Raw genomic sequence first — 19,111 nt, forward strand, 5'->3', positions numbered from 1 at the left:
CCAAGACCTTTGGTTTTGTGCATCAACACCTTTCTCTCTATTATGTTCTAATGGATATAGTTTTATTTTTTTAGGTGATTCTTTATATAATGTTTGAAAACATGTGTGAAAAGGAAATGGAAAGAGAAGATGAAGAATATCATGAAGCCATTAAGTTACTATTGTTGGCAGTACCAGCAATAGTTCAAGTGCTAAATGCGTTAATGGTTATTATACATGATGATCATATTGAACGTCCATTGGCTCGACGAATTATTAGTAGAACTGGATATGATTGTACTAACAAGGTATTGAATGAGGATCCTCAAGAATTTCGAGTGCTATATATGATGTATTCGGATGTTTTTTTAAAGCTATGCAACATCCTTACGGAAAAGACACATTTGAAAGGTACAAGATTTATTTGTATTGAAGAAAGGGTTGCTACATTTCTACTCACTATTGGTTAAAATTCTCGATATTGCCAAACTCGGGACACATTTCGGCTGTCACGTTTTACAACAAGCAAAAATTTAAACAATCTTTTGAAGGCCTTGAACCCAATTGCACCAGATTTGATGGTCCAGCCTGGATCCACAGTGCCAACTAAAATAAGAGAAAGTACAAGATTTTACCCTTATTTTAAGGTTAGTAATTAGTACTTATCTTAACCATGTCCTGATTAAACTGGTTTCATAAACATATTCTTAGTTATGTATTAACTCTTATAATTATTTTAGGATTGTGTTTGAGCTATTGATGGAACACATATACCAGCAATAGTATCGGGACCCGAAGTAGCTAGCTATCGTGATTGTCATGGTAAAATATCACAAAATGTATTAGCTGCTTGTAACTTTGATTTGGAATTCATATATATTCTTGCGGATGGGAGGGTTCAGCTCATGACTCCAAACTATTACATGATGTTGTATCAAGGAGGAACGGACTTAAAGTGCCAGAAGGTTCGTATTTATTTATTTATTTATTTACCCTAGGACGTACCATAAATAATAAATTTATGTGTTTTAATTTTAGGTAAATTTTTTCTAGTGGATTGTGGATTTGCAAATTGTCGTCAATTTTTAGCTCCGTTTCGAGGTGTTCGATATCATCTCCAAGATTTTGCTGGTAATTTTCATGATCCCGTAAATGCGAATGAGTTGTTCAATCTTTGACATGCTTCCTTGAGAAACGTAGTGGAGAGGATATTTGGTGTATTTAAATCTCAATTCATAATTTTTAAGTCTGCACCTCCATTTCCAATTAAAACACAAGCTGAGTTAGTGTTAGCTTGTGCAAGTTTGCACAACTTTCTTTGCAAGGAGTGTCGTTCTAATGAATTTCCAATCGAACCAAAAGATGATGAATCTGAAGATGAAGAAAATGATGATGAACTAGGTAATCAAACTCAAGAGCAACAACAACAGATTGTTAATGCATAGAGAGTTGGCATAGCTACAAATATGTGGACAGATGTTGTGAGTGATAGCATTCAAAGATGAGAAATAGAGAATTAATTGTTTTTATAGATTGGAGTATGCAATTTATGTTTGAAAAACTTTGATAGCTAGTTTATTTTGTAAGCCTTAACTTTCAAGATTTTGGATGCCAATGTTTAATTTCACTTTGATAGCTAGTTGAAAACGTTTCATGTGAACTTGGTATTGCAATTTGGTATTAGTAGGATGAAACTGATTTTGGCTTGTAAAGAGAAGGAAATTGTTGATCAAATTCTCTGAAATTCTCTAACCCCATGTAAAGAATTCTCTCACAATTCATGTGAATTCTCTGGAAGTTATAATTAATTATGTTGATGTACAAAACTGGAGGGGTCTTAGAACAACGTAAATCCGATCGTGAATCTGCAAGAAAGTAAATAACACAAGACGTATCGTGGTTCACCCTAATGTTTGGGCTACGTCCACACTGATATTGTATTTCTCTGAGAAGATTGTGAGGGAGAGAGAAAGCTTGTATGTGAGAGTGAGGCTCTGGGATCTCAGGCCTAAGGATTGGCCTCTCCTAATGAGGAGAGTGAGGTGTCCTTTTATAGAATAAGGGCTCCTCACTTATTACATATTTGCCCCTCTATTTATTACATAATTACACTTGAGTCCCCCGAGTATTTATACGAGGTCTAAATACGGAGGCCCTAAGTATGGTACAAACAGTAGTCCCCCAAGTCTTTAGTTAAGAGAGTCTTTTGGCTGGAGACTTGAAATTCAGTCCATGTGTGGGCCGAAGTAACTAGATGTCGTCTTGACCTGAATACTCAATATGAGGCGGTGCTCAATCTGAAATGATGCTCAACTAGAAGTAGCACATGTTGCGAGGCTGCTCGGCTTGTGGCTTATGTTGCCTTGGTTGGCTCGGCTTGTGGCGTTAAAGGTGAGGGAGTCCCTTTTATAGAATAAAGGCTCGCTCCTCAATACATAAATGATGGGCTAGAGTTGATGCTCGCGGCGAGGCGGTTGCTCAGTAGGCGGCGATGCTATCTAATAATGGTAATGGAGTCCCTTTTATAGAATAAGGGCTCACTCCTCAATACATAAGTGATGGGCTAGAGTTGATGCTCGCGGTGAGGCGGTTGCTCAGTAGGCGGCGATGCTCTCTAATGATGGTGAAGGAGTCCCTTTTATAGAATAAGGGTCGCTCCTCAGTACATGAATAATGGGTGCTCTCTAATGAAAGTGAGGGAGTCCCTTTTATAGAATAAGGACTCGCTCCTCAATACATAATGGGCTAGAGTCCCCCATGTATTTTTCATGAGGCCCAGTTAAGGCCCAATATATGGTACATAATGTAGTCCCCAAGTCTTCAGTCAATAGGGTTTATTGGCTAGAGACTTCAAATTGAATCCATGTATGGGCTGAAATGGCGGTTGTTTGGAGGCGGTATTTGTATACCCTACACTGAAGCTTTGTAGATGAAGCTTTGCAAGTGAAGCTTTGAAGCTAAAGCTCTGTAAATGAAGCTTTCAAAGCTGGAGCGTTTGTAAATGAAGCTTCTGAAGCTAGAGCTCTGTAAATGAAGCTTTTGAAGCTAAAGCCCTGTAAATGAAGCTTTCGAAGCTGAAGCTTTTGAAGCTGATTGACATGAGTGATGCTCATGAATGTTTATGTTGATTGACATAAGTGATGCTCATGGATGTTGACATGAGTGATGATCATGAATGTTGACATGAATGTTTATGTATGATTGACATGAATGATGCTCATGAATGTTTATGTATGATTGACATGAGTGATGCTCATGTATAATTTTGGAGTACTGGACGTACTTTTGATCACCTGGTTGGTGATAATAGCGGCAGGCTGCCGAATAATTTTGGAGTACTGGGCGTACTTTTGATCACCTGGTTGGTGATAATAGCGGCAAGCTGCCGAATAATTTTGGAGTAATGGGCGTACTTTTGATCACCTGGTAGGTGGTAATAAAAGGCCTAGCTCTTTTGGGCATATGGGCCTTCGCCCTCCACATAACATTCCAGCTCATAATTTCGGGCTTGCTGTTTTTTATTTTTTATTACCCTCTGATGGGGTTTATACAGATGTCTCCGAAAGATAAGAAAATTAAATTACATCATTCAAAAATAAATCCGACCCTCTGCTCAATGGGTCACGCCCATAATTCCTTTTTCTGCATGCCATCACCACCGCAATTATGTCTGCTTCTTTTTATCTTCTTTTGCTTTCTGCTTTTCTTTCTGCTTTTATGCTTTCGTTTCCCACTCTTCCTCTTTTTCTTTTTCTGAAACATTCTCTCAACAACATCATGATTTTTTTTCTTTTTTTATTTTTATTTTGTTCCTTTATCCAGCAAGCCCACTTGACAGCGGATTGCACGTTACTCTCCAGCTCTTTCCTCTTTCTTTTATTCCACTTTTGCTTTCTCAGAGCTGGTTGATGATTTTCTTGCTTCTATGCATTGAAGGCGATGATTAAAGGAGACGAGAACCTTGGTGGGCATCTTCTTATCTTATTCATGAGTGCTTCTCGTGGGTTTTTTTGCAGAAATCTTGTTCTGCTCGGCATCTAACCGCTTTCAAATCCGGGGCAGACGCCGGGTCCGGACCGAAACTTCTGTCCCCGCATACTGAAACTGAGCAATGTCAATCTGACCAAAAAGCTTGGGATCAGAGACCAAGTCTTTCAACTTGGCAGTCCTGGGATGATGCAGCCACATGCTGCCATCCATGAACTGTACACCGTTTGGATTCGAACACTTCTAGTATTTGATCAAGCTCACTCACATCCAAAGCCGTTGGTTTTTCCAAAAGCAAATGCTTATTCTTTCGAGCAGCCAACACTGCCCAGTGCAAGCGAAGACTTGTGTGCAAACCCAGCTCAGGAATTGACCCAGTAAGCTGATTCACCTCCAAATGCAGACTTACCAAACTCGTCAAATTATTAAACGCCGACGAGATTTTGTCGAAGAATTTATTTTTCTCAAGGTTCAATCTCATAAGGCTTTTCAATTTGAACAAAAACTCAGGAATTGGACCGGAAAACGAGTTACCTTGCAAGTAGAGATTCTTGAGGTTGACTAGGTTAACAAGGTTATTCGATAGTGGACCGGAAAGCGCGTTTATGCATAGAGAGAGGGTCAAAAGCTGGGTTAAGTTTTTGAGACCCAAAGGAAGCTGCCCAACTAGTGCCCAACCCGGAAGCTGCAACTCAGTGACCCGGTCCGACTCACATTTGACGCCGAGCCACGAACAGGGGTTAGTCTCCGTCATGTTCCAGCCCATTATACGGCCTCCCACGGCGGTTCTGAGCGCCAGCAAGGCACTTCTTTTGGAAGCCAGATCAGAATTCGCAGACATGAAAACACCAAAGCAATATAACAGTAACACAATCAGGAAAAACAGAGGGGTGAGTTTTGTTCTTCGATGCACTTTACTAAATGGGTGTTATCCGATTTTTTATTTGAATTCGAATTTGGTTCTGTGGTGACTATATTTGGCTGGTGAGAAAATGACAGTGAGAGAAAACGAAAGAGAATTGAAGGAGGGAAGGGGAAGGTTGACCACGTCGAATCAATTTCCTAATTTCGAAAACCCAGAGGACCAAAGCGTCGTCGTCCGGGCTGATCGATTTGCGATCGCATTGAAGAGCGAGCTTCGTGATCGACTCGAAGCGGGCGAAGAGAGTAGGCAGGAAAGGGAGGAGCCCAGCCTGGGCATTGAGAGAGAGGCAGTGCCGGCTCTGGTCGTCGACTCTCAGCCACCGGTGGTAGACGGGCGAGCTTCGTTTCTGATCTCCGACACCGAGGAAGTGAAAAATACTCGCTAGCAACTCGTTGGGAAGATAGGAGGTGCAGTCACGGCCCTAGGTGACTTCCCTATGAAACTCGTAGTCTTCGTCGTCCAAGGACGAAACAACCGTCACCGGTTTGAAGCTGAAACGGCAGCTTGTTAATATTTCTCTTGGACTGTGTCAACCGGAGACTTAGGAAACGAATAGGACTGTCCCATAGCGCAGTTGCGATTGAACTGAACGCGCCGCCAACAGGAGAGATGGGGGTTGGTTTTGTGTTCTTTGATCCCCAAAGAGGTTTGGCCAGACCCGACTGCCGTCAAAGCATGCTTGATCTGCACTAGCTTCCCTGAATGACTGAAAGTGGTGAGAGAAAACGAGTACTGGCTGTCTCCCATTGTTTTCTGGAGAGAGAAAGACTGAAGCTTTTTATTTTCTTCTGAGAATCGAAGAGAGGGAGAGAAATTTTGAGGGTGGTTTTTCTTGCAAATTCACGGTGGACAGTGATGAGGTATCACGGTGGTGAGATGAAAAAATGAAAGAGAACCGACATAGCTTTTCATGTCGATTCCCACAGACGGCGCTAAATGTTGATGCACAAAACCGAAAGGGTCTTGGAACAACGTAAATCCGACCGTGAATCTGCAAGAAAGTAAATAACACAAGATATATCGTGGTTCACTCCAATGGTTGGGCTACATCCACACTGATATTGTATTTCTCTGAGAAGATTGTGAGGGAGAGAGAGAGCCTGTATGTGAGAGTGAGGCTCTGGGATCTCAGGCCTAAAGATTGGTCTCCCCTAATGAGGAGAGTGAGGAGTCCTTTTATAGAATAAGGGCTCCTCGCTTATTACATATTTGCCCCTCCATTTATTACATAATTACACTTGAGTCCCCCGAGTATTTATACGAGGTCTAAATACGGAGGCCCTAAGTATGGTACAAACAAATTCACTCAAAATTAGGGATGGGCAATGGTTATGGCAGGCGGGTTATTTACCCATAACCGTTTAAGCTTTTACCCGCATAACCATTTACCAGTTGGGTATTTACATAAATGGGTATACCCATACCCATAACCGTTTATAAACGGTTAACCATACCCATAACCGCATACCCATTTACCCATAACCACGTACCCGTTTACTTTTTTTTTTTTTTTACCCATCTACCTATTTTTTTTAACAACTTGAAATTTAAAAAGAATGTGTCATAATTTTCTTTTTTCTAACTATTAAATGCTGTTATAAGTACATTTAACATGTATTTTTATATTAACGGCAATATTATTTATGAATATATGCGATGTCGCCCAATTATTTGACGGTGAATCTATTACAAGAAAGAATCATGCATGGTTGTAGGTTAATTAATATTCTTGTGTGTGAGTGTGCGTGTCTATATATATAAGTACGCATCAGTCGGCTATTAAGCTAATTTGATAAATATTTGGATTTTTATTTAGAAACATATGTTCATCGATCCAAGTCATTTAATCGATTTCTAATTTTTGGGTCAAATATTTATTGAAAACTCGAGGCCAATTAAATTTATTTATATATAGGTACGCATCCTCTGATAATAACATGTTTGTGTTGGAAAATTTAATAATATTATTATTATATTAAATTATTAATTGAATGGAAATTAGAAGTGGATTCTTTTGCAGAAAGATGTGTCTACTCAAATGAAGAGTTGCAACTTTTGACTCTTCATGAATAGTCACATGCTTTCTAAAAAGGTATCTCACATTCTATAAATAGGGAAGCTCCTTATAATCACAATAATAACTTTCATTCTTTATAGAATCATACATAGAGTGCATTAAATATTAGAGAGTCTTATAGAGTCCATATGAGAGAGTTTTCAACACAATCGTGGTTCATGGAGCCTTGTGATTTGGAGTGCTACAATTACAAGTATGTGATTGTTGTATCTTGGGAGACATGCGCCGATCAACTATGAGCACCGTAGTGGGGCGTAAACTTGTCTTAAGGACAAAGTGTCCAACACTTGCCTCGACCGTATTTTCTAGGTTTTTCTAATCCATTGTATCATGTTCATTTTACATTGGTTACTCATGTGCATGCATTACTTTGATATATAATGGCATAAATTATTTCTTGATTTTTCATGTGATTTAATATAGCAATTAGACTCTATTTTTCCCAACAATCTTAAGACAAGTTTATGGTTTATTTGCTATACTTATGGTTGAATGGAAACATGTAGAAACGATATGTTTATTGATTTATTTACTATATGTTGGCGAGATAGAATTTTGAATGTTCTTCCTTGTGTCCAATATTGTTATGCATATTGATTACAATAGTGCAGCCTATATATCATATATTAATTGACCATTCGAAGACATATATATAGTGAAGCGGTGCATTTGCTTGTCTAATGAATCATATTCTTATCATAATACTGATTGGTATTTGCATTTTATATATGAATCAATATTCATAATTATGATATTAATCTCGGTGCATGCTAACAAATTAATTATTTAGTTCTCTTTGTTTGACAAGCCAATTTCAAATATTATATCATCTGTCCATTTTACATTATCACAGAATGTGCACACAGTTTCTTATATATATGCTTGTCCTTAATTTGGCTATGTTTATATTCTCGGTATAGTTCAGGCTTAAAGGAATGTACGTGTAATAGTTGATTGTAATTTTCATGTTAAACCTTTTGAATACAAGTTGGTTTCTGGAATAAAACAAAAGTGGTGGAACGGTTTGACAATTCAAACCGTATGTCATCAGGCATGCATATGTTTAATTATCTGAATATAAAACATAAGGTTTGCCTAGATTGGCTACTGATTGGCAAAAAGATGTGGTAGGCTGGAAATTACATCCTTCCTGCCAAGCCCAAAAAGGGAACGGCCATGACTGTTCAAATCCGAACGAATGCATGAAAGACTAAACAGATGCCATCTTTCCAAAAATATTGAAAGGGCATGATGACTTATGGGTCTATTGTCAGACAGTAACTATATTGAGTTACAAAGATGTGGTTCTGATTTGATCCTTTTCAGACTAACGAAAGAGATCAATGGTGTCTATGAATGGCATCAGTTTGCAGTTGGCAATCATGTCTTCATGCTAAAAACGTAAATGGTGTATCTTTTGCATTTAAAATGAAAAGATACGTTAATTGGTAAAACAACCGAACACATATGTTGGATTACATGAATCGTACCATGAGTCATAACTAATTGAGAGGCTTTGCCATGTGTGTGTGATTTCATGTGAAGTTTGAGTTTAGTGTTCGCAAGAAATTTTACTTCACACGAACAACTTGCATTTCTAATTGATAGAATACATTCTCAAACCTGATCCGTTGGAATGAGTTGTATTCAAATGAAAGGGTATATAAGTTATAACCCTAAGAGAACTGGACACATGCCTTTTGGTGTAGTCAGAACTCATTATTACATTGTAACAGAAGCATGTTAAACTCATTTTGCATGAGTTATTCAACTCTGGAAGATGACTATTAGACTGTGGGGGGCAAGGTCTATTTGAAAGACTTAAAGCACTCTATAGATGAGGCTTTAACAATGGGAACTTTGAAAGTTGTCAAGACAGAGCCCTAACAGGTGAAGATAGATATGATATAGAATGTCTATTTTCATCAGCTTTCTTCTCAAGTATGATGTATGATGAAAGAGTTCTTAATAGCATTAAAGCAACCACAATGTGTTGAATTGTGGGGGTGGCTTAGCTATTTTTGAGAAATATGATATACTTAAAAATAAAGCAAAAGTAATTTGCTTCTAGAAAGAGATAACGATTACTTATAATTAAAGTTTTAAGGTATTGAAAGGTTGGAGATCTTCTAGCAAATACCTTAAATGTGGGGGAGTTAACCCAAATGTTAGCAAATTACTTAGTAAGTCATAATATATGTTTGGAGGACTTAACGTTAGAAAACAACTACTCTCAAACGAAAGTTATTTCCATGCATGGATATAAAATTTGTGATGGCCATATAATGAGTAGTCAACCTATTGGTACCAATTTTTAAAGGTTTGACTAGAGAGTAAGTTGTATCATCGAGGGGAATGGGTTAATGGGTTAAAGGCCTACGTCTTTAAGAATCGCCATAATAGCAACCCAACCTAGCTGACTAGAGATCCCAAGATCTAGGTTCAAAGGGACAACCAAGTTGTTGATGATTCTATGGGAGCACTGCGGAGATAATCTCCTACCCATGTCCTATGATGAAACAGTGTTATCTGCAACGTATTTAGGATAAGCTTTGCTTTGAATGATTCCTATACTTGGAAATAACAAGTGGGGTATTGCAGGATACTTTTAATGGGAAGTCACCTATCTTGAGTGAGGAATGGGGCCGTTCCTGTGAGAATTTTTTGAAGGGCTTAGTTCTCTAGAAGCACTCATGAGAAACCAATAATTGTTCAAGGGGAAAATGAACACAACCGAGCAACCACGGGGTGTTTGGAACGGTACTGTGTGATTACTATTATCTTGGTTTACATAAACAGTTGAGCAGTTCAAGACATCGCGTTCACTGATTAGCCAAGTAAATCCGACAGTAATTCACTACGGAAGGTTCAAAGCCAAAAGCCACCTATCCCGATGCGGTACTTTTCTTACTGAATTCTCTCTCTAGTGTCTACATTGTCATTTGCATGATATTGAGTCAATTTCCCTTCATGTGGGGGATTGTTGGAAAATTTAATAATAATATTATTATATTAAATTATTAATTGAATGGAAATTAGAAGTGGATTCTTTTGGTAGAAAGATGTGTCTACTCATATGAAGAGTTGCAACTTTTGACTCTTCATGAATAGTCACATGCTTTCTAAAAAGGTATCTCACATTCTATAAATAGGGAAGCTCCCTATAATCACAATAATAACTTTCATTCATTATAGAATCATACATAGAGTGCATTAAATATTAGAGAGTCTTATAGAGTCCATATGAAAGAGTTTTCAACACAATTGTGGTTCATGGAGCCTTGTGATTTGGAGTGCTACAATTACAAGGACGTGATCGTTGTATCTTGGGAGACATGCGCCGATCAACTATGAGCACCATAGTGGGGTATAAACTTGTCTTAAGGACAAAGTGTCCAACACTTGCCTCAACCGTATTTTCTAGGTTTTTCTAATCCATTATATCATGTTCATTTTACATTGGTTACTCATGTGCATGCATTACTTTGATATATAATGGCATAAATTATTTCTTGATTTTCCATGTGATTTAATATAGCAATTAGACCCTATTTTTTCCAACAATTTCTAAATGCTCAAGGTAATCATTATCTTGAATTGGTCAAAGCTCCAAAAGACTCCAAAACAAAATTGTCGAACATTCTAATGCTTTAGCACATTCAATCACGTATATTAAACATTAGCCCATTCTATCAACTATATTTTTCTCTCAAGTGAGGCATAAATATACATACATACATACATACATACATATATATATATATATGTTATGGCCCTTTATAACCAAATATATCTCGGGATAATAAACCTAGTTAGAAACTATTTTTTTTTAGTTTTACATATATTAAAATAAACGGTTAAACGGGTACCCGTTTATAACCGCGGTAATACCCATAACTGTCCATTTAAATTTCACAGGTAAACGGTTATACCCATAACCGTTTATTTATTTAAACGGTTACCCATAACTTTTACCGTCAGTTTAAATGGGCAGATAACCGCGGTTACCCATAATCAATGGGTATTTGCCCATCCCTACTCAAAATTTCTGGGAATTCAAATTTTTTTTTTTCTCTTAAACTCTCTCAAATTCTATAGATTTAAATTCCCTAAAACTCTCTCAAAATCTCAATTGAATACAACCCCTTTAGTTTCTTGTTTGAGAATTAGTAGGATTTCGCATATGGATGTGAAAGCATGATTGCGGTCTAATTAATTCTTGAATTGTCCCATAATTTTGGACAGTTTGAGAATGCACAGTTAGATGTTATATTTTGCAGATCACGCATTAGAGTTTGAACATGGGAAATTTGGTAGCATCTCTTTGCGTTCTTTGGGTGTATCATAGTTTTTTGTATCTACGTCGTGCACTTGAAGAACTGCAGAGAGAAGCTGCCGAAAATTTTCCACGATCGAACTCTAATGTGTTGGAGTCATAAATTATAGCACGTAACTGTGCATTCTCCAATTAGATAGGACCCATACAGGAGGCATAAGGTGGTGATATGATTTTTAACGTCTATGCAAATAGGGTCAAAATCACATGAAATACTTGCATGAATACAAGGATATTGTAGTATAGATGCTCATGCAAGGTCGTTTTCTTCAAGGACTATTTGGATAATTTATGTAGAAACAATTCCTAATTAAATACTTAGAATCAAAACTTGAGAAAAAAGAGTTTGAGAATGGGTAATATTAAAAACGAATTTTAAACAAAAACTAAAATAAGCGAAGAAAAGAGTTTTAAATACCAATTTATAAAGGCACTAGGGTTCCACCATCAACTAGCAATCATATGAATTTCTACCAATTACTTATGATTTACACATGTCACTTTGAAGGTTAGGTTTTCCTAACATATATTCTCCTCGTGATATTCAAGCAAGAACGTATATCTAACATGCAATCCGTCTATGATATTCAGATCAAATATGAACATGGAAGACTCATTAAGTTTTATGAAAACCTTTTGAAGAACCATGCAACCCCTAAGAGCATGATATTCGCCTTAGATGAAATTACAATTATCAATCACAAGAAGCAATACTCAATTCTCTGGTGATATTCCGACCGAATTACATCCAATTACTTGTCTAAACATCCTAACGGTGGCCAATCATCAAGATAATTAGATAGTTTAAAGGAGAAATTAGGTTTTCATCCTTCATTTTGCTACTCCATTAATTAAAATCTTATTCCTTTTCAATTTTTGATCAAGGTCCTTGGGTATTAATAACATCATTAATTATTTCAATAATAAAATATTTTTTTTATTTCTAAATATATTCATTTAATGTTAAAAATGTTACAATTAGTATATTTATATTTATGACTAAATTTATTATCACATATTTTTAGTTTTAGTTTGTACCCATTTTTAATTCGTAATTCTTTTTTAATTTGTACCAATTTTCTTTTCAGTTTTAATTTGTACCCATATATTAATTTCTTTTTGTGCCCATATTTTTTAAAGTTTGTTTGTATTTGTACCCATATATTTTTTTTATTTGTACTTTTTAGTTTGTACCCACTTTTAATTTGCAACATTTTTTTTAAATTTGTAGTATTTTCTTTTTAGTTTTATTTTGTACCCATATATTAATTTCTTTTAGCACCTATATTTTTTAAAAATTCATTTGTACTCATAATTTTTTAATCTTTTATCTGTACCCTAATTTATTTACAATGTACCCATTCTTCTTTATTAATGTACCACTTTGTTATATGTGAAATGTACCAATTTTTTTGTAAAATGTACCAATAATTTTAACACTATGGATACATTCTTTTGCCCATTTATTATTTCTTATTTTTACATAGTTTTTATCCATTTATTCAATCAAAATGTTTGAATTTTTTTATTGTAAACGTTTCTAATAGTATTATAATGAGGGATTTTAAATTTATAGGATTATAAATCTCATAAAATATCAAACAATTAATGTCAAAACTATAAAAATATAAATATTAATTGTAATATAATGAGGTGTACAAAGTCAAGGGACTTTGATCAAACTTTGAATACCATTAAGGTTTTAGTCAAAGAATGTTAAGGATTAGGGACCGCATCCAAAGTATCCCTAGTTTAAAACAGTAATCAATAATTCAAAGTGTGCATGCAATCAATCATAAGCAATTAAATAAAAATTACATATTCATGCTAAGGCTCAAGGTTTCGCCTTAGCAAAAGGAATTAGTTATGCATATTCATAATTGAAATCATAGAAAATATTATTAAAAATAAAAGGAATGAAAGCACCTTAAAGTAGAAAATCTCCAAGAACCCTAGCCAAGTTATTTGTCTCTGAAGTTTGAATAATAATAAGCGTAGAGAAAAGCTGTAGACGGCCAAAGCAATATATTTGCTCCGCCCTCACAAACCCTAAGACATAGGTTTCTTATTCCAACTAGGAAACTAAGAAAAATAATAAAATATCTTAGAAAATAAGACCCTAATTAAACTAGGAGAATTTGCCAAGTACTTGTCCAGCCACGTTTTAACCTCATATCTCATCCAAATCCGGCTCAAGATAGCTTGTTTTAAAAATAAGGACGTTCCGGACACATCTTCAGAAGGCCACGAAACCATCCGAGGTCATCTTGGGCTCCAAAAATGCAATTTAAGCCCAGAAACGTCATTTTCCAACACCGTGCATCACTCCTTTATTTTATCGCCATAAAATAACCGCTTGGTGGAAAAATCTCAAACTTTGATATGATCAAGGTAATTGACTCACGAACGTATTCCAACTCGAATTACTCCAAAATTCATCCATTTGACGACGTTTTGCTCCAGAGGAAGTCGAAAGTCCTATATTGAAAATACAATTCAAAGTATCAAAATTCTTCCAAAATATGAACCAAAATATACCAAGAATAGGGTTAAATATATAATATAAAATTCACTTATCAGGTGGCATGTCATAATTGAAGTTGTTGTAACCCTTGTAAATTTTTTATGTTTGCAAGTGATATGGACAAACAGTGGATACATAATCCTAATAGATGTACTGGTGAATATTTAGATAGAATAAATTAGTTCATTGATTTTGCAATTGCACACAATCGGGGTTCAACTCAAATTCGGTCCTTGTAGGAAGTGTAATAACTCAATGATTGAATATTTTGAAACTGTTTGATACCATTTATTAAGATATGGGATGATGGGGACCCATACTACGTGGAATCATCATGGAGAACAAATACAACATGCTTCATCTTCACACATTACATGATCAGTGGAGATAGTTGAATCTATTGTGGATCTAAATGAACAAATTATGGACATTATCAATGATGCTTTTCCGAACTCCAGTTCGAATATGAATCAGGAAGTAGAAGATGACATCTCTCCCACCATGGATAGTGAAGCATTTGAAAAATAGGAAAAATTATTAAAAAGTGCCAAGTAAGAATTATACCCTGGTTGTGAAGGTTTTTTTTTTTTTTGTGCTCACGGCCATTGTTGAGTTAATGCATGGAAAAATAAAGTTTCCTATGTCGAACCAGTGTTTTAATTACTTTTTGGGGGTTTTCAAGAGGATGCTTCCAAAGGACAATTGTCTGCCTAAAGATCATAAAAGTGCAAAGAAGGATAATTGCATTTTGTTCTACAAACAGAATAAAGCGTTGGATAAATACCCTGTATGTAATGAGTTGCTGTTTAAAATGACCTCTCATAATAGAACAACAAAGATTCCACAAAAAGTTATGCGTTATCTCCCATTAACTTCCAGGTTGCAGTGATTGTATATGTCGATGCATATTGCAAGTGACATGTGATTATAAGACATTCTGCAGATGAAGAGGCATGGAAAGAGTTTGATCGACTGTACCTTGATTTTGCACGAGAGCTGTGGAACGTCAGATAGGGACTTGCGAAAGACGAGTTTAATCCGTTCGGTGTTCTAAACCAAAACTACAACACTTGGCCAATCTTCACAATTTCGTATAATTTTCCACCTTGAAAGTGCATGAAACAGGAATATATGATGATGACAATGTTGATAACCGAAGATCGGGCACATCTATTGATGTTTATTTACAACCGTTGGTCGATGAACTGAAAGAATTATGGAAAAACGATGTTCTCACATACAATAAATTTACCGGGAAGATGTTCAACTTATGAGCAGCAGCGATGTGGACTATAAACAATTTTCCCGCGTACGCTTTGATATATGGGTGGAGCATTAAGGGTTATTATGCATGCCCAGTTTGCAAACAAGACATAACGTCTGGCTGGCACGTGGAGAACATTTATTACTTAGAGCATGATAGATGGCTGTCATGAGACCACAAGTGATGTTAGAACAAGACAGCCTTCTTCAACGGCACATAGATTCGCCCAAAACCTAGAGAATGGGTCAGAGATGATATTTTGGCTTAAGTGAATCATTTGGATTTTGCTCCATTGAGCAAATCCATAAATAGGATAAGACCAGACACACATCTAAACTGGACACACAAGACGTGGTTGTTTGAACTCCCGTATTGGTCGAAATTAAAATTGACACACAACCTCAATGTAATGCATATTGAGAAAAATGTGTTTGATATACTGGTCAAAACTATAATAGCCATCGAGGGAAAAACAAAGGACACAATAAAAGCTCGGATCAATTTGGAAAGAATGGGTATTAGGCCATTTTCTGGATAACGAGGGACAGAGACATAGCCAGAAAGAAGCTTGCATCTTTTTCGGTCAAACCAGATAAGAGAAATGAGTTTTTGTAGTTTTTATCTTCTGTACAATTTTCAGATGGCTATGCATCAAACATCGGCTGTTGCGCAAATGTGGATGGAGGTAAATTTTCTGGCCTCAAAAGTCATGATTGTCATGTGATAATCCAACGCCTTCTCCTAGCTAGTATTCGACATCTCTTGCTCGAAGATGTGGTGAAGTCAATTATGTTATTGGAGAGATATTTTTCTTAATTATCTGTAAGACCTTTGTGCAAGTTCGATGTTAAACAGTTGTGCGATGATATTATTGAAGTGATATGCAAGTTTGAACAAATATTCCCACCAGCTTTCTTCACTAGCATGATCCACATGATGATTCACTTGCCGGAGGAGGCAATTATAGCCTAACCCGTCAACTATCGATGGATATATCTAATAGAAAGGTATTTAATCACCCTAAATTTATTACTTCATGATGTATGTACGATTTGAATAATTTTACACGTTAATTTTTTATTGTTGCAGACTACTCAGTGAATTAAAAAAAAGAGTGTACGGAACAGGGTGAAGCCCGAAGGTCAATTGTGGAGGCATGGGTCGCATTTGAGTCACTTACATTTTGTGTAAGGTACCTACAAGATGTTGAACGACGTTCAATTGACAGCAACACAATAATGACGGTGGTGTGTGAAGTCAAACACTTTCTATTTTTGCCCAAATTGCCCGACCCTTTGACAAACCAATCAGAGGTGAGTCGTTGACATGGAGCACATTGGTTTGTACTTAACAATTGTGACGAGACAATGACTTATCTTGATGAGCATGAAGAGTTGATGAAGTGGGAACATCCTTCACAATTATATGCCAAGAAGCATCACAAATTGTTTCCTCGTTGGTTTCATGACTATGTAAGTTGTTAGTGTTTTGGGTGATTTGCATAATTGTAAATGGTAAACTAACACGTTAACTTTTTATCCTTAATTTAGGTGAAGAAATTGAAGGACATGAATTTGCCCGCTTACACTGAAGAATTATACAACTTGGCTATTGGGCTCCTAAGTGCATAATTATACTCCAATTGTCATGTAAATGGCATCAAGTTTTTGGTAGCTGATCATGATGACAAGTTGTGTACGCAAAATAGTGGGGTACATGTCCCAGGTGCGGGCAACATTGTAGACATCGATTTATATGGAAACTTACAAGTGTTGTGCAATTGCTTTACAAAGACCATTGTCAAGTTATCTTGTTTAAGTGTTGCTAGTTTGATACAAACCCACGTAGGATTGGAAGTGTCAAGCAAGAAGATGGTTTGCTATCGGGGGAACACAAAGAGCTATTGGTATAACGACGACCCCTACATTTTGGCAACGATGGCCAAACAAATTTTCCATATAGATGACCCTAAGGGCAGGAGGGATGGAAAGTAGTTTAGAAGATTGAGCACATAGGGGTGTATGATATTATGGACCGAGATCCTACTAACGATAACGATTTATATTGACGTCGATGACCAACAGCTGGAGACTTCGATAGAACTTGGTGCCCAAACGCTGCAAGATATGACTATTGTACAATAACTGTATCAGGTAGTTGGGGGCCCTGAAGTTGAAATACCGATCAACTCCATTTTGATTGACCTCAGGGATCCGCCACGATACATACACCAGAGCGCACGAATGACAATGTTGACGTGCCTACAGACAAAGAGGAATGAGATTCTGAATCTAACGAAATTGATGATATTGATACTTATTCTACTTCGGACGAGGATTAATGAAAATTTATGATATAAATATAATGATATTTATTGAATGGTATTTATTTTGTATACAAAAAAGAAATTCCTTTTAAATTTGCAATAAATTAAAGGAAAAATAAATTATATAAAAAAATAATGAATTATTATTTAAACAATAAATTAAATTTATAAATTTGCGAGACGATGTTTTGGAAATATTTAATAATACTTTTTTTAAACTAGAAGAGCGATGAAAATCTCGATTCTCTGTGAAGCTCTCACTCTCATCTCTCTCGATTCTTAGTCTCTCCCTCTCTTGCTCTCATCACTCACCATCTTAGTCTCTCCCTCTTTCTCTCCCCCCTTTCTCTCTCTCCCCCTCTCTCCCTCTCTCTCTCTCTCTCCATTTCTCCATCTCTCTCTGTTTATCTATCTCTCTCTCTCACTCTCTTCTCCGCACCAGACATCCGCTGCCACAATCCTACGCCGCACCATCTCTCCACCACCACAACATTACTAGGTAAGCACCCACTCTCCCTTAATTCTATTATTGATCATTTCAGTTTTTCATTTTTTTTCTGTTGAATTGCTTTAATTAGAACAATTAGAGATTTAAGGTTTGAATTGGGAATCCTGGGTTAGGGTTTTCAAATTAATTAGAACAATTAATTATCACACAACATTACAAGTTATCACAATTAATTTTCGAATTAATTCGAAAATCCTAGGTTAGGGTTTTCGAATTGGCATTCCTTCCTTAAGATATTGCTTTACTGTAATTTTCATGGAGGCCTTTGTGGCTTCTATCCATGTGCAAAGGCAACATAGGCTTAATAAACTTGCATTTTTATTAGTGGGCTTGCCATTTACTTTAATAGGTTTTAGGGGAAAACATGGGTTTAAGCTGATTTAGTACTATTTTAGTGCTATATTGCTTCAGGTAGTTGTTCTTGGCTGAGAATTAGGAACCTTTGCACATGAAAAACCATATAAAATTCATGCAAGATGGAGAGGAAGTGGGAAAAGGAACCTCTTCATTAGTTTAAAACTTGAACTTATCTACTTCTATGAAGATAAGTACTTGAGTTAGAGCTTATCTACTTCTTCTATGTACTTGTGTCTAGATTTTGTTTCCCCCATTTTAAATTAGTTTAAAATAAATATTACTTACATAAGAAAGAACATTTAAACCTGGCTCGATGTGTAGTTATGCTTGCATGATCACTAATTGTTCTTAGTTGTATGCAAATAGTATATAGAACTGGAAACCTGTGATTGAACTTGATCATTGGTTTAATATGATACAAAGGAACTGTATGCAGTGGCGGATCTATAAAGGGACCTGGGAGATCCCAGGACCCGTCGGCAACCCTAAATCGTTGCTTGAAACTTTCCGGAGACCCCTCGTACGCAAAGAAGAAGGCTTGTGCACAGTGACTACAGCGGCGACGTCTTCACAAAGAAAAAAAACCATGCGAAGAAGAAATGTTCCTTTTTCAGCCTTGGCCCAAAACGCTTGTTTTGGCCAAATTTTTTTAAAGAAAAAAAACCTAAAACAATTGTCAAAACCCTGGTGTCCCCCCTTTTTTCGTTTTAACTCCCCAGGTCCAGCAATGCACATCCCCCTAGGTCCCACTATTTCCCATCCCAATGCCCCGACTTCACATATTCGGAAAATAATCTTCTTCGGATCCCTTCCACTTAATCATTCTCA

General features: G+C 36.5%; 1 pseudogene; it reads left to right on the top strand.

Annotated features, from left to right (window-relative positions):
- Nucleotides 1–557: 557 nt before the first annotated feature.
- On the top strand, nucleotides 558–1,484 carry LOC114825225 (uncharacterized; annotated as a pseudogene).
- Nucleotides 1,485–19,111: the final 17,627 nt, after the last annotated feature.

Source organism: Malus domestica, chromosome 05 (assembly GCF_042453785.1).
Source record: "Malus domestica chromosome 05, GDT2T_hap1".
Lineage (NCBI taxonomy): Eukaryota > Viridiplantae > Streptophyta > Magnoliopsida > Rosales > Rosaceae > Malus > Malus domestica.